At 37.4% G+C, this 18,377-nt stretch overlaps 1 protein-coding gene across 6 annotated transcripts in view; it reads right to left on the bottom strand.

Annotated features, from left to right (window-relative positions):
* TUSC3 (tumor suppressor candidate 3) overlaps positions 1 to 18,377 on the bottom strand; it is a 207,425-nt gene that overhangs the window by 109,194 nt on the left and 79,854 nt on the right. The gene's annotated exons all lie outside the window — the stretch shown is intronic.

The raw sequence follows: 18,377 nt of genomic DNA, 5'->3' as shown, positions 1-18,377 counted from the left end.
AATTCATTTCTATTGGACATTTTGTTGATACGCCAGATACAGAAGCTCTATTTTTTGATGTAGGCATGGAGGAGAAATAAGGAAAGGCTGGTTGCAAAAGGATGTAGGCACAGTCATGGAAAATGAAGCAACAGTGATTGCTAAAACTTAAAAAAAGGAGAGGGAGCTTCTTCCGTGTAGTTGACTCTTCACAGGAGATATGGTGAGTCCCTCTCCCAAAGAAGTATAGATCGAAAAAGGTCTAATCCTACAATCACAAAAAAAACTTGGAAAGGAGTCAGCAGCAGATAAAGAGATTTCAAGGAATATCTGGAAAATGTAAGGCTAGTAGAAAAGTTTTGATGGACGAAATTACAATCTCCAAGAAGACGGCAGTGCAGAAGAACCTAGGAAAATACTGGATAAGAAGCGCAAAGCTGCTGGGTTGGAGATTTTGTCTTGCTAACAGCCAGCCTGTTACTGTCTCAGGTGCTGGCAGAAGCCACAAGACTCAGGGTCAGAGACCTAGAGGACTTTATTCTTCATGTTTGTATCCCTGTGCCCCCAAGTTCACGGGATGACACAAAAGGCCCTTCCTGGATGTCCACGCACACAGCTGATGGGTTACAGGACTGCACTACCGAGTTTGGGGACTTACTATTTTTCTAGTACATGATGACGAACTCCATGCTTTGGGGAAAGACATAACGCCACTCCTTAAGGCTTGTCACTGCACACAGAATCCTTCGCTTTCTTGGCGTGCCCAGCAAGAACAGGCAGGATGATCACAGCCCATGGTTGACTGCTTTTCCCAACAGTAGTCATAAAAAAATAACAATGCCATATAAAAAAAAGCAAATAAACTGAGCGGGCACTTTAAAAAGGAAGTATGATTTCTCAAATTAAATACGGAGTTAAATAAAATTCACAGAACAAAAAGGACACAGGTAGACTATATTGGCGGGAGGAAGGAGAAAGGGACCTAGATATTTAATCCAATAAATCCAACTTTCAAACAGAAAGAACTCCAGAAAGAGAAGAGACAAAGGAAGTATTTCTGGAAACATAATACAATTAAAGGGACTAAGTATTCAAATTAAATTACTTGCCAGATTCTGAATAAGTGGAATAAGAAAAGACCAACATGTTGTGATACTTTAGAACGTTATGGATAAAAAGAAGGTCCTAAAAACTTTCCGAAGAGAAAAGTATTTAACAAGGGCAAACAGTGAGACGGGAACTGGACCAGCTATCGGCAGTGCTCGGTGCCTGCAGAACACACCTGCAGAGTTTTGAGGGCGTGTTATTTTCCATCTAGAATTACATCAAGCCAAACAACTGATGGAGTTTGAAATAAACATGTTTGAAGAAATGTAAGTCATGTGAAATTACCTTAAGATATAATTAATAGAAAGGTACTGGGAATAGAAAAAATGAGAAAACCTGAGCATATAATAAAGGAACCGTAAGAAAAAAAAAAAAAGGGATGACTAGGCAGGATATGGTAGAGGAGGAAAGGCAGAAGATGTGTAAGAAAGCTGCGATCCGACTACAAAGCTGTGAAATACAAATCAGAACAGGAATTTAATTGGACCTCAAGATAAAGAAGAAAATAGATTCTAAGCAACCATTTTAATTAGAAAGCATTGGATGATATCAAAGACTGTAGGGAGACATATTTGGTCCCACAACAGTAAGAATGATGACAACAAAATGAATATAAAAGGCAAGGTCTAAGTAAGAATAAAATTAAAATTTATCATTATCTAGATTAATAGGTGATGGGAAAATTAATTATTTTGAACATTTTCTTTTACACAGAAGTAGAGTTATAAGCAATAGCACGACACTGTAGAAAAGGAACCATAATAAAAACCTACTACTTTGCAACTGATGTTATTTATGTGGAAACAATAAGTCAACCTACAGACAGACATAATGATGGTCTATCAACAATGACAGTGCTATCAACGATGACAATATGGAGATAGAGGTAACAGGATTTGGTGGGTAAGAGGGGAGGAGAGGTTGTACTTGCTAACCTTCAACTTATGGAATCGAGATATCACTTATGAATAAGTAATAGAAGGATGCTATTTACTTTTATAATAATAAAAGAAAAAAGCTATAAAAATGATAAGAGGTGAGAGGAGTTAAATCCTCACTTGTTAGAGCCAGAAATGTAAAGATTAGGTGTACTGTATGAAACATACAAAAGTAACCTTTAGAGATTAAAAAAAAAAGAAAGAAAAAATAAAGGAATAACAGATTGCCTATGGCTAACCGTGCAAACAGGTGCATGCAAGGGCTAGGGGTAGTCTAGGCCCTTTTTTATTAACAAGGAGCCACATAATATTGCTATGATTGAAATACATCTATTTAAGAGAGCTAAAAAACGAACAAAGCTTTTATCTTGGGTCATTTAGCATGAAGACCTTACGGGCACGTTTTATGGTAAAACAGTCCAAAATACCTACCACTGTAAACATCAGCCTGAAACTGCATTATGCTCAGCAGGCAGAAAGCTCTATTATATATATTTTGAATCTGTTCAATGAAATATAAGCTTGTAAAGCTTTGGTGCTTAAGTAACATTTAACATGAGCACCTAATAGCAAAAAGTGAGCTAATCTCCAAGGTTCCAAGGTCTGCTTTCATGGAGCTGAGGTTTTACTGAGGAGACATATAATAAACAACCAACCAAATGAGAGAAAATCATTCAAAGCTAAAAAATATACTGAGAGAAAAATTACACAGAATTGTATTACAGAAAACAATGGAAGATCTACTTAGATGACACGGTCATAAAAGGCTTCTCAGATGAAGGGACATTAATGCTCAAATTCCAAGGAAGAGAAAAATCCATCGCTGCAAAGAGCTCAAGAAAGAACATCTCAGGGAGCAGGAGTAGCAGGCATGAGACACTAAAGAAAGAAAGAATTTAAGATGCTGATGAACTGAAGCTGTGATATAAATGAGAACATGCTGTTTAAACAAATACTACCTCATAGATTCTCTTCCAATCCTAAATGAGAACAGAGTTAGGACGAATATGAGCTCTAAAATCTGATATGATTTTTGTCATATGGAATATAATATCGGGGGCTTCCCCGGAGGCTAAGCGGTAAAGAAGCCCCCTACCAATGCAGAAGACAAGGATTCAATCCCTAGGTCAGGAAGATCCCCTGGAGAAGGAAATGGCAACTCACTCCAGTTTTCTTGCCTAGAGGATCCCATGGACAGAGGAGCCTGGTGGGCTGCAGTCCATGGGGTTGCAAAGAGTCAGACATGACAGAGCAATGAAACAATAACAAATTCACCAGTTATTTTCAAACAAAATATGTATAGTAACATCATACAGTGAATTGGCACTGATGATTAAGTGGGCCTGAACATTTCTGCAGACTGATAAACCTTAAGAGAACAGTGCTCCCATTAAAAAAAAAAAATACATAAATCATTAAAAGGATGGCATTACAATTAAGAAAACAGGTTATTTTTACACAAAGGAACATTTTCACAAAAACACATTTTAAATTTTAAAGCAAAACAGGGAAATGGTAAATCTTCAAAAACTGACATTCTTACAATGATGATATTCTAAGAAATGAAAATGCTTCATTTTGAAAAACAGGAAGAGAACAATCAAATGTTAGTATTCAACAACTGTGTATAAGATCTTAAGGGATGATATGACTAGGATAATCTTGAACTTTTCCCTCATCATGTGATAACCTACTGCAGATCTATTAGATTCTATTAGGTATACATTCATTCAGCCCACAAATATAGTTTAGTGCCTACAATGTATCAGGTAATGAAGGACTGGATAATAAATGGAAGGGCCCTGACCTCAGGAATAATACATTCCATGAAAAAAAGATGCCTCATCCAAGTACACACAAAATGTCAGATAATTAGAAATATTCTGAAAAAAATAAAACAAGAAGATGTGATAAGTGGTACTGAGAAGCCAAAGAAGATGGATTCATTTCGCCGTCAAACTCTGTTTCCACACTGTCCACGTTCTCAGTTTAATTTCCAATAATCAACCGTGGGTTCTATCCTCTGCTCCAAAGTCCTAGATAACTGCCTACATAACGAAGACCTTGGGCAGAATAGAACACAACGTCTCCACAATTTACATCTGCAATCTATGTCCATATGAACATACCACACATTTAAAGGGTCTCTCTGTTGTATGACACCCCGTGTTCATTCTTTAAGATTTAAAGTATTAAATCCTTTGCTTAAAATGTCCTCCGTTCTTTCAAAAAGCTTGCTCCAAAATGCCCCCCTTCAAATCTCTACAGTTTCTCAGCTACCGTGCAGCACTATTTATGTACATATTGTTCTGTTCATGCATTTTATGTTTATGCATCGATTGTTCGGTGGCTAAGACCTAGTCCAAAACAGGCATTTAAGGTTTGATGATGAATAATATAATTTCCTAAAGAGTCTGTGTTTAAAACAATACACATACAACCCCACACACCCTAAGTAAATCTAAATTAGAGATTGTGAAATCTGGAGAGTCGGACTAAAAGCCTGCTTAGTCAGATTAATGTCACAGATCAATGTCCCTTTCAAGATCAATCTGCTTCACTGTACTTTAGGATGAAAAAAAGAAATACCTTACACCATATACCATCACAAATACATGCTATTTGTTAAAGGAATAGTGGTCTTGACTTGAAAGATTATAATGACTAAAGCATCTAATATCATGATACCATCTAATATCAATTTCACATGCAATACAGAATGTACATTTTAATCATCAATAATATGTATTCAGTGTTTTCATATGTTATGCAAATAATAAAAGATACATCACAGTCTCCACCTCTAAGATGCTTGTAAGAGAATAGAAAAGACACACACAAACATACAAAGGAGATACATATACTTAAAAAAAACTGCAGACTGCAGGTGCTGTACAAAAGTGTGAATGTGAAAATATTCAAGAAAGAATGGAAGGGCTAAATAGTAAGCAAGGAAGGACAGGAAGAGGATATTAAGGTAAGAGAAGAGTATAAACAAACACTACCCAGTCTGAAATGTGTATTATGTAGTTAAATAATAGAATATAATTTTCATGTCAGAAAATAGGAAAAAAGAAACTGATACCTCTCTTCCAAGAGAAAGATAAACAAGATCTTAACTTTACTCTGTAAATAGTGAACAGCTACTGAGTGTTTTGAAAGAAGTACATTATGTAAAATGTTGATTAAGAAAGCTGTAATTGGCAGGAGAGGGCATAATATATTAGAGGAGAAGAAAATAAATGTTTTTAAACCACCTAGAATGTTACTATAATGGTCTAGTTGGGAAAATCTACGAGGCTATTAAAATAGTATATAAATGAAGATATGACCTGTTTCTTACACATACTCCTTTAGCATCTAACATGCCGAAACAACCAGCAAAATTTTCTACACATTTTGCTTTTAGTTAGGAATCCATCTGGCTGGAATAAAGAATTCCAGGGGAGCTGAGAAAATTACATTTTTTTCAACACAAATACAATACTTAGTGAAAATTTAATACTGACAAGATAAATAGGGCTTTCTTCTGTTGAATATAATTTAGTAGCAATAGGACTAGAAACCAGATATGTCTGTCATGAAAAGTAATTCAATAAGCCTAAGAAATACATATTTCAATGTTGATAATATCTATTTAGAATATAAGACTTGGTAGAAGGAATGTGCAAATATTAACGTATGTCCAATAACATAAACCCTGTTCTCTAAACTTAACTCCATTACCTCTTATCCCTCCATTTTCCAACTTCTTCAGGCTTAAGCCTAACTAACGACAAAGGAAGTCCCTGGCTTCTTGCAAAGACTTGTGCCAGCTTATTCTAATGGCAAAGCCATCACTAGTGCTTATTGGAGCCCTCCCAACTTCCCTGTTCCCTAAAACTGAAAGCTGAAAACTGCAAATGCTCCAAGCACTTGAATAAGCACTTTTCCAACACTGTTAGCTAACAAGTATTTTCTTTTTTAATAGTTCATAGGAACATTAGAGATGCAACACCATGAATGGAGGATACATTGTAAACGTTTCTAATCCATTCACATGCAGCCTGAAGAGGGCAGTCAAGTTGTGGCCAAGCATCCAGAAAGGCTTACGCAGCAACTGCAGGGCACAGGTCTGATAAAGCTCTTCTATTAAATCTTTCCAATCTTTTATTATGAAAACAAGAAAAAAAATCACTTAACCCAAATGCTGTAACATTTTATATTATCATCAAGTATTATTAGCTCATCTATAGTCGTATATACTAACACAGTTCCCATGATGAATGTATATTTTATCTTTTTATCCCTTGAAGGGATTTTTAAAGAAACATGGTTTCTCTTTTTAAGGTTAATCAAATTTCCTATAAAGTAACAGATATCAAAATCCCAATGTATGTTTTTTACAGTTATATGTTTATGATGAATTATAAGGATTGAATTATAAAATTATAAAGATTGAATTCAAAAGGGGAAGAGGCAGCAAAGGATGAGATGGTTCGATAGCATCACCGACTCAATGGACATGAGTTTGAGCAAACTCTGGAAGACAGTGAAGGACAGGGAAGCCTGGCATGCTGCAGTCCATGGGGTCAAAAAGAGTTGGACATGACTTCAGTGGCTGAACAACAGCTACTTATATATTGCATAGATACATCAGAGTATGTCTTCATAAAACATCAAATTAATACTGGAGTGGGTAGCCTTTCCCGTCTCCAGGGGATCTTCCCAACCCAGGTCTTCCACATTGCAGGTGGATTCTTTACCTGCTGAGCCACAAGGGAAGCCCAAGAATACTGGAGTTGGTAGCCTATCCCTTCTTCAGCAGATCTGCCCAACCCAGGAATCAAACCAGGGTCTCCCACATTACAGGTGGATTCTTACCAACTGAGCTATCAGGGAAGCCCCAGTTAATCTCTACAGATGATAATATATATAGAGAGAGATCTGGGGTGAGCAGAACCACCCACTACTTATGGTCCTGGTATCCTGAAGAGAGAAAAGCTAGTAAACAACATGCTGCACAAAGATTTCAACAGTGACTTCTCTCTGGTTGTGCCACACGTATTCAGGATACTACTTAATATATGGAAATATATTAAATAGACCCAATGCCTCTGAAGGGCTGAAGATTCACTACCATTTGTAACTGGCTCTGTACAGTTCACTACTTCTATGATAAAGCTGTTGTGTCCATTACACTATGTTTTCTGTGCATCTATTTTTTCCTTAGAAAACTATTCTAACATGAATATATGATTCCAACACATATCTTACATCAAAAATGTATATGAACGTAAGAGATACTAAACTGTATATAACATGCACATACAACTCAGTTTATGAGTCAGTAGAATTTTTGTTCTCAAGAAAAATGGTAACACAAACATACAAGAAAGCTTAAAGGGTGTATGCTAAGAAAACTGACACATAATGTAGGTAAAAGAAAGGAACGGCACAGAGACTCCAGTCCATAATTTGTTTTCAGAGATCATACTGGCATTACAATTCTCCAACTATTTTATAAGTAAGTAACGAGAGACCAAATGACCAAATACATAATATTGGTGGGATCCAGGGTTTCAATTTGTAGAAAGCAGATAAAACTTAGAATGAGGAAAATACAGGAAAAACCCTCCAGTATTAGCTTGGAAGAGGAGATATCCAATTAAAGTCATAAGTTATGTGTTTATTAATTTATATGACACATACATACACACACACATATGTACATACATCTTAGCTCTATTAAAAAGGTCTGAAAACAATGATACTATCTCAACAGGAAAGAGTGTAACTTACCCAGGTGTTGCTTTCTAAACACTGTTTCCAACAAAAGGAGGAAGAACTCCTCAAAAAAAAAAAAAATTATTCTTTCAGTTCCACGAATAAGTATAATGTAGGCTTAGAACATTTTACTGAGCCAGAAAGCAAAGACTAACAGAGGCATTCAATGACATGGGAGTTGGTTTCCACTGGAAATTTAGGGCAACTTGAAGAGTGAAGAAGAATAATCACAGTAATGGGTTAGTGAATAAACAAGAATCTTTGAGTAGAGATACTCCAAGGGGAAAATGGAGGAAGGAAGAGCTCTCCTTTATAGACAAATACTAACCAATTAACGTAGATGCAAAGACAGAATGTTCAAAATCACCACTTCACAATAATCAATGAAACACCAAATTCAGGCAGAGATTATCAATGGATGTTACGATTGCTGAGTAAAGTACCAAGAAATAGGGTAGTTACATAATTTTTAAAAGTATTCCCCCCTCTTAACCTATTCACCTCCTGCTAACACTTATTACCAGGGAAGGATATACTTGTACGACAGAAAGATGCAGGGATCCCCACTGCGATCAAGTAATCGATTTCACCTTTGGTATCTGAAAGAACTAACATTATATCTAGTGAAAGCTATCGTTTTTCCAGCAGCCATGTATGGATGTGAGAGTTAGACTATAAAGGAAGCTGAGCATCGAAGAATTGATGCTTTTGAACTGTGATGTTGGAGAAGACTCTTGAGAGTCCCTTGGATTGCAAGGAGACAAAACCAGTCCACCCTAAAGGAGATCAGTCCTGAGTGTTCATCAGAAGGACTGATGCTGAAGCTGAAACTCCAATACTTTTGGCCACCTGATGTGAAGAACTGACTCACTGGAGAAGACACTGATGCTGGGAAAGACTGAAGACAGGAGAAGGAGATGACAGAGGATGAGATGGTTGGATAGCATCACCAACTCAATGGACATGAGTCTGAGCAAGCTCCGGGAGTCAGGGATGGATAGGGAGGCGTGGCGTGCTGCAGTCCATGGGGTTGCAAAGAGTCAGACATGACTGAGTGACTGAATTGAAGTGAACATTATATGCCTCCTGATACAATGCAGTAAGAAGTACACAGATAATTGCTATAGTACTTGTGTAAAAATTAGTCACTGAATTTAATCATGAGGAAACAATCAAGTAAATCCAGATCATGAAACAATATACAAGGCAAGTTGTCTGAATTCCTTAAAAAAAAAAGAAAAAGCAGACTGTATCATTGAACTAATGTCAACTCATTTAAAAATGATGTTATTCTGATTATGTAAGAATGTCATATTAAAATATGCAAACTTAAATATTTAGTGGTGATATTTCATGATGTCTATATTTGCTGGTACATGACTCATCTGCTTCAAGATGGCGGAATAGGACGGGGAGACCACTTTCTCCCTCACAAATTCATCAAAAATCATTTGAATGCTGAGCAACTTCCACAAAACAACTTCTGAACACTGCTGGAGGACACCAGACACCCAAAAAAGGGAGCCCATTCTCTTCTAAAGGAGGCAGGACAAAATATAAAAGACAAAAAGAGAGACAAAAGAGTTAGGGATAGAAACCTATCCTAGGCAGGGAGTTGTAAATGAGAAGTTTTCACACAGTAGGAAACCCACCCACAGCGGGGTATGTGGGGGAATTCACGCCTAACCACAACTGCGGAAAAGAGAACTTTCCGGCCAAAGGCTCTAGCATAACAACCTAATGCTCAGCCTGGCCCACTCACAGAACAAAGGATTGGGCAAACACCAAAGGAGAGCTAGCCAGCTGCGTACAGGCCCCTCCCCACCCAAAGGCAGGGAGGAAGAGTGCCTGAAGAACTATGGACAAGGGTTCCTGACAGTGTACAGGCCTGTCCGACTCTTTAGGAGCCCATGGACTGTAGCCCACCAGGCTCCTTGGTCCGTGGGATTTTCCAGGCAAGAGTACTGGAGTGGGTTGCCATTTTCTTCTCCAGGGCATCTTCCCAACCCAGGGATCGAACCAGGATCTCCTGCATTGTAGGCAGAGGCTTTACGGTTTGACCTACCAGGGAAGCCCTAGCAATGTACAGGGGGCGGTAATCAAGACCATCCCCAAGAAAAAGAAATGGAAAGAAGCAAAATGGTTGTCTGAGGAGGCCTTACAAATTGCTGAGAAAAGAAGAGAAGCGAAAGGCAAAGGAGAGAGAGAAAAAAAAGAAATGCCCATTTGAATGCAGAGTTCCAAAGAAAAGCAAGGAGCAATAAGAAAGCCTTCCTCAGAGATCAATGCAAAGAAATAGAGGTAAACAATAGCATGGGAAAGGACTAGAGATCTCTTCAAGAAAATTAGAGACACCAAGGGAACATTTCATGCAAAGATGAGCACAATAAAGGACAGAAATGGTATGGACCTAACAGAAGCAGAAGATACTAAGAAGAGGTGGCATGAATACACAGAACTATAGGGAAAAAAAAATCTTCATTGCCCAGATAACTACGATGGTGTGAACACTCACCTAGAGCCAGACATCCTGGAATGCAAAGTCAAGTGGGCCTTAGGAAGCATCACTACGAACAAAGTTAGTGGAGGTGATGGAATTCCAGTTGAGCTATTTCAAATCAGATGATGCTGTGAAAGTGCTTTCAAAGTGAAAGTGAAAGGTGAAAGTCACTCAGTCGTGTCCGACTCTTTGCAACCCCGTGGAATTCTCCAGGCCAGAATATTGGAGTGGGAAGCCTTTCCCTTCTCCAGTGGATCTTCCTGACCCAGAAATCGAACCACGGTCTCCTGCACTGCAAGTGGATTCTTTACCAACTCAGCTATCAGGGAAGCCCAATAAGCCAGCAATATGCAGCCCAACATGCTGCATTCAATATGCCAGCAAAATCTGGAAAACTCAGCAGTGGCCACAGGACTGGAAAAGGCCAGTTTTCACTCCAATCCCAAAGAAAGGCAATGCCAAAGAATGTTTGGCATTGAAGGTCCACACAATCGCACTCATCTCACATGCTAGCAAAGTAATGCTCAAAATTCTCCAAGCCAGGCTTCAACAGCACATGAACGTGAACTTCCAGATGTTCAAGCTGGATTTAGAAACGGCAGAGGAACCAGAGATCAAACTGTCAACATCCACTGCATCATCGAATAAGCGAGAGCGTTCCAGAAAGCCATCTACTTTTGCTTTAATGACTATGCCAAAGCCTTTGACTGTGTGTATCACAACAAACTGTGGAAAATTCTGAAAGAGATGGGAACACCACACCACGTGACCTGCCTCCTGAGATATCTGTACACAGGTCAAGAAGCAACAGTTAGAACTGGACATGGAACAACAGACTGGTTCCAAATTGGGAAAGGAGAATGTCAAGGCTGTATACTATCACCCTGATTATTTAACTTATATGCAGAGTACATCAATGCAAAATGCAAGGCTGGATGAAGCACAAGCTGGAATCAAGACTGCCAGGAAAAATATCAATAATCTCAGATATGCAGATGACACCATGCTTATGGCAGACAGTGAAGAACTAAAGAGCCTCTTGATGAAAGTGAAAGGAATGTGAAGAAGTTGGGTTAAAACTCCACATTCAGAAAACTAAGATCATGGCATCTGGTCCCATCACTTCATGGCAAATAGTTGGGGAAACAATGGAAACAATGACAGACTTTATTTTCTTGGACTCCAAAATCACTGCAGATGGTGACTGCAACCATGAAACTAAAAGATGCTTGCTCCGTGGAAGAAAAGCTGACCAATCTAGACAGTGTATTAAAAAAGTAGAGACATTACTTTGTCAACAAAGGTCCATCTAGTCAAGGCTATGGTTTTTCCAGTGGTCATGTATGGATGTGAGAGTTGGACTATGACACCTGAGTGCCGAAGAATTGATGCTTTTGAACTGTGATGTTGGAGAAGACTCTTGATAGTCCCTTGGACTGCAAGGAGATACAACCTGCCCATCCTAAAGGCAATCAGTTCTGAATATTCATTGGAAGGACCATGCTAAAGCTGAAACTCCAATACTTTGGCCACCTGATGCGACAATCGGACTCATTTGAAAAGACCCTGATGCTGGGAAAGATTGAAGGCAGGAGGAGAAGGGGACGACAGAGGACGAAATGGCTGGATGTCATCATCGAAGCAATGGACATGAGTTTGAGTAGGCTCTGGGAGTTGGTGATGGACAGGGAAGCCTGGCGTGCTACAGTCCATGGGGTCACAAAGAGTTGGACACGACTGAGCGAGTGAACTGACTGACTGACTGAACTGACTGACTGGTTTTTTACTTATACTTAAAAGACTGAACAGAGAAACACAAAGAACACCTCCCATCACCCTGTTCGACAAGAGTTAAATTGTAACCACAGCAGTCACCCACTGACACTACCACGGAGAAGAATTCAGGATGAAAAATGCCCAGGAGCCCTGTGCTTTGGATAAACAGGCCCGTAGGTAGTCAGACCACTGAAATTCAGGAAGAATTTCCATGACCAGATTCTTGAATCTTCCCAGAAGCAGAAAAGCACTAAATCATTAACTTGAGATATCTGTTCTTCGGGATGAGCAGTAATCTTTTACCAAACTGTGTGCCTCACTGCATGCATTTCTCAGCTAAAACATACATTTACTGGCTCCTCCCCATCTTTTCAGAGCAGCTTCTCAGAATTGAGTGGCTATCTCCCAGGGTATAAAACTTAAAATCATAAAACTTCTGTGTGTCTTCCTTTAAGTCAATGAGCAAAATCAAATGTGACAAAATATTAAAATTATGAATCTTAGGAAAGGGTAGACTGGTGCCTTTGTATTAATATTACTGTTTCGACTTTCTGTAGCTTTCAAATTATAAGATGGATGACTAAAACTGGGCTTTATATACAAATAATACAGAAAATAGAGCTCAGAGAATGCTACAATGTCACACAGATAATGAAAGTTTATGAAAACATTCATCTATTTATTGTAAAATAGTCAGAATTAGCCAACCTGGGGAAGAGACACCTAGGAAGAAATTTAGTACAATGAAGTTATATCATATGCCTTAGACATTAAAAAATAAACTAGACAGAGCTCAACAATAACCCTAGAACATCATTTATATTAAACTGCTTACGGATTCAATCAAGTCTGAAACAGTCCTCACGTATTAGACAAGCCAGGCAAAATATGTGTGAATGGCATGAGAGTTTGATAGTCTTTGAGAAAGTGAAATACTTTGTCCAGGTAGCCAGGCATATTTGAAAAACCTAAGAATTAAGGCCATAGAGAAATATTATCTAAGGACTAGAAGAAACAACAAGGGTTGCAGACCCAAAGCCATTTAGAAAGCACTTACAAGTGCATTAAGTCATGCAAAAGGTGATTTTATCTATTGATAAACACAGTTCTCACCTTATGCGCTGCCCTTAGAAAAGAATTTCCTAAGAGATGTGACTTCACCATAGTGAAACAAAAGGCTGATGAACTATTCCACATGATGTGGGCTAGCTGGCTTCAACTCACCAGCCCTTGTTTGAAATGCTAACCTGAATGAAAGCTTTACATGATCTAAAGAGTTTAAGAAATGCTGGCTGATGGATCCCTGCCCTAAAAGACTAATAATCTTAGTTGGGAATGCAAAAGCCAAATGCAAATTACAGTTCACAGGATAAAAGCAATGATGAATATGTACACTTAAGGAAAGCATTAAATTTACTAGCTCAGGAGTCACAAATCCCAACCCTGACAGGTATTAGCTCTGTGACTTTGGGAAAACTGTATAACCTCTCAGCCTAGACAGGCTTATCTAAAGAAATGATTTTTTTTTTTTTTAACTCTTACCATGTAGAGTAGTGAGAATGCCAAGAGATATTACATACATAGACAACTTAACCTAGAACTGCCCAAATAATTTATACATAGTAAATAATAATTTATTTATTTAGAGAAGGAAAGACATTAACCAGTTAATATCTATCAATGCAATAATTTATTCTCCCTCGTCTTTAAAATATCTTTGCAATTACTAATTATATCTTCTTTTATTTGACATTCAACAATATATTAATTTCTAGTATTACCAGCCTTCGATGATATGTGCACCCAGACTGATTCCATATGTACTTTTTGATTTTCCAATACCAGGATGTTTTTCCTTACCTCTACTGAACCATAGTAATAACCCTGGAAGAAGATATTTTGTTCTTAGAATTTTTAGTGAATTCTGGAAAAGATGAGTAACTGTGTGGTAGAATACATCTAAAAGATTTAGCAATTACGAAGAATATTCCTCATAGTACAATTTGATAAAGGAAGTTTGGAGTTAACACTTATGGGAGGTGAGAATTGTACTGAGTAGTCTTAATTAACAACTTTATTTGGCCAAGGAGGTTGATGTTCCCACTGAGGAAAGTGAGAATTGAATTCTGAGATTTGTGAATAAACTGACTGTGTGAAAGAAGAGCAGAGTGATTTGCTAAGAGGGCTTACGAAGAGGCCAATAGCTCATTCACCAGCCTTTCAGCAAAGAAAAGCAACTGGAGAATCTCAGTGTATTAGCTCTAGAAGAAAATTTCACTTTTTCTTAAAGAAAACAAAAAAAGCAGAGAAGCCTCACAAAGGAAAAGCACTAATCTTTTAAAATTATAGTTATTAACATTTCAATGATTCTATGGATTATAAAAAAATTACAGCAGTACCACAAGATGGTCCCAAATTACACTGACACACAGAAGTACCCCGGAGAATTCAATTCATGTACTTTTTAAATAAAAAAAAAAAAAACACTGCTGTTGACGGGTGCCTTTCTCCATGAATCTACAACTCCCTTTGAGGCTTAATTTATAACACAAAATATAATCTGAATACTTGTTCTTGAAATTTTTTCCTTGAAACCCCTCCTTATCTTTTCATCTTAGTTGTCCCCTTGAGATCTCTCTGATGCACTCTGTCCATATAGGCCACAGTTGGTAATCTCTTGGCTCAATGACAGCAGATCTCAAACCGCTGTTCGATCAGAATTATTTAACAAATTCTCCTTTTAAATTTGCAGTATTCTATAAATCTAACATCCTCATCCAACATACTCAAAGGCATCCCCCTCTTTCAGCTCAGTTACCGTTTTTCCCCTCCAGTTCCATTAAAATCCTGAGTTATTTCGACATGCATGTTTATAGTATACAAATTATTACACTAGCCCAGCCTTATTACAAAGTATTACATTACCCCAGCCTTATTACTCCTAAAGCTTCTCTATTACATCAACAATCATCTACACTATATATCAGCAATTTACTTATTTATTAAATCAACCCTTTACAACCTCCTAATTTTCAACTCCATCCCCCTTTCACACAAAACCTCATTTGAAAATCTATAAAATAGATAACTAACGAGAACTGACTGTCTAGTACAGCAAACTATGTGTGCTCTGTGGTATATATATATGTATAGCTGATTCACTGTGCTGTACAGTAGAAACTAACACAACATGTAAAGTAACTAAGCACCAATTAAAGAAAAGAAAGAAAGAAAATCTAGCTTAACTGTATCACACCTAGTTTATCAACTGTCCCATGGCTTCTCTGATGCCCTATCCATCTTCTAGCTCACATTTATACATTTCAAATATACTCTTGTTAGCACAGTCAGAATATTTGCCTAGTCTACTTCACAGAATAAAGCAAACAGCTTAGTCCCTACAGAGGATGCTCTTGCTCCTCAATTGCTGAGTACTGGGGAAGAAAATCATTTAATTCCAGAGATTCGTCACTAAAAATCTGAGTATTCTAGTTTCATCAAGGATCCTTGTCAATGCCATATGGTCATTCCAATTAGTTAAGCTTCCTACTCCAATTTTTCCTCAATGAAATTAAATTTTTAAAAGCTATTAATCACTAAACTGCTTCTCACCTTCCCTTTCTCTATCCTAGCTGCATACTAGGATTACCTAGAGCATTTTTAAATGTCCTCCCCACCAAAAAACAAATCAAAATATCTGGGCATGGGAACCACATATCTACTCTATACTTTTTATTTGCCTCTAAAGCTTCACCTGTTCTTTCTTCTCTAACAACTTCACCCTCTTTCTAACCTGTGAAATGACTTTTTCAAATAACTTCAATCTTTTTCTCTCATAAATCTAAAAACTACTCTAAAATTTAAAAGTTTATTACAAAACAGGCTGTAATAAACAAGTAAATACAAGTTATTTTGAGCTAAGCATCATTAAAAAATTGAGGATCCATATTTAACAATTTAACAACATACTGCATTAAGTCAACTACTATCTACAGGATATGCCATTTACATTATGCTTTGGTTTACATTATCAAATAACATACAATTATATGTAACTGTGAAATAAATACTTGGATAATAAAATCTTTCTAGATTGTTGTTATTTAGTCACTAAGTCATGTCCAACTCTTTATGACCCCATGGACTGTAGCCAGCCAGGCTCCTCTATCCATGGAATTCTCCAGGCAAGAATACTGGAGTGGGTTGCCATTTCTTTCTCCAGGGGATCTTCCCGACCCAGGGATCGAACCCTAGTCTCCTGCATTGCAGGTGGATTCTTTCCCACTGAGTCAATCGGTAAATCCTTTCTCAATTGCAGTCGCAAAAATATAATAATAGATCTCTTCATAATAATGAATACATAAAATCAATATATTCAGTTTTTAGAAGCAAATAAATGATTTCCCTAAATTATATATGGCATTGTAGGATGCCAGAGGATAGTCTGAATTTTTGTGGAATTTGAGCTGTTACACCAAATGCCAATTAAGATGTATTTTTGCTCCACAAGGGCTGAACAGCCCTTGTTTATGAACATAAACATACCCTGTTCTTAAGTGCTAGCCCAATGCTGACAAATGCTAATGTCCACTTAAGTACGAGTCTTCAAATTGATAGGAAGGGGACTCAGAATCATCTGAAATACTGTTTTTCAAAATAGTTTGCTCATTATCTTTTTTACCTACCTTGACCTGTCTCAACATACACTCATTACTAGATTGTGATGAAATCTTTCATTAAAATTTCAGAACACTGAAATCCCCTTTCTGCAAGCTAGTCTATGGGGTCGCACAGAACCAGACACGACTGAAGAGACTTAGCAGCAGCAGCGGTCTGACAGAAACTGATTAGTTTTCTTCCACTGGCTCATGTTACTAATGATTTTGTTTTCCACTAAAGTTCAAAATGGTTTAGAAATCTAAATAAAGTCTACAGATAAATACACAATGTGAAGTCTGAATGTGGAGTCACCACATAAAAAGTGTTTGTTCTTGAAAAGAAAAACATTCATCCAAGAAGAAACAGAAAAACTGAATTATCCTTAACAACTAAGGAAATGGAATATGTAATTTAAGAACTCCAGGTTAAGACAATTTTACTGGAGAATTTAATCAAACATTTAAAGAAGAATTAACACAATTTCTAAAACTAATTTTCCAAATCACTTCCAGAAAATATATTGGGAACATTTCCCAATATATTTTATGAAGTATTACCATGATACCAAAACTAGACAAAGACAGTATAAGTAATGAAAAATATAAACCAATATCTGATATAACTTAAAATATAAAAGTCTTCAACAAAGTATCAGCAAATTCAATTCAGCAATACTAAAAAAGAATATAATAATCAAGTGGGATATATTCCAAAATGCAAAGTTGATTCAACAGCTGAAAATCAATCAATGTAATCTACCATAGTGTTAGTCACTCAGTTGTGTCCGACTCTTTGCAACCCCATGGAGTGTAGCCCGCCAGGCTCCTCTGTCCACGTAATTCTCCAGGCAAGAATACCAAAATGAGTACCCATTCCCTTCTACAGGGCATCTTCCCAACCCAGGGATCAAATCCAGGTATCCTGCATTACAGGCAGATTTTTTACCATCTGAGCCACTAGGGAAGCCCATGTAATCTACCATATGAACGACCTAAAGAAGAAAAATCCTATCAATTAACTCCCCAAATCAGGCAAAATTCAATACCCATTCATGACAAAAGCTCTCAATACACTAGTAAAGAACACTCTCAATTATAAAGAATATTAGTAAAAATCTAACAGCTAATAACATAACAAGTGATGAAAGACTGAATGCTTTCTCCCAGAGATCAGATGAAAATGTAAAACATAAAACTTTTAGAAAAACAAGGAAAAAAAAATTGGTGGCTAGGCAAAGAGTTCAATTTGACAAGACAAGATCTGTAAAAGATAAACTGAAAAACTGGACTCACTCAATTGAAATCTGCAAAAGATCTTGTTATGAGGATGTAAAGACAAGCCATAGACTAGGAGGAAATATTTAAGAATCGCATCTTGCCTGGAGAATCCCCATGGACAGAGGAGCCGGGAGGACTATAGTCCATGGGGCCACAAAGAGTTGGATATGACTGAGCAACTAAGCACAGCACAGAAGACATGAACAGATATTTCAGTAAAGAGGTGATACACAGATGACAAAAAAGTAAATGAGAAGATGTTCAGCACCATTACATCAGTGAGATGCAAAATAAAACCACAAAATGAAACTACATACCCATGGAATGACTAGAATAAAACTATGACAACACTGATACTGGTAAGGATATGGAAAA

The sequence above is a fragment of the Bubalus bubalis genome, chromosome 1 (assembly GCF_019923935.1).
Source record: "Bubalus bubalis isolate 160015118507 breed Murrah chromosome 1, NDDB_SH_1, whole genome shotgun sequence".
Classification (NCBI taxonomy): Eukaryota; Metazoa; Chordata; class Mammalia; order Artiodactyla; family Bovidae; genus Bubalus; species Bubalus bubalis.
Note: the sequence above shows the minus strand (reverse complement) of the source record. Positions and strands in the feature narration are given on the sequence as shown.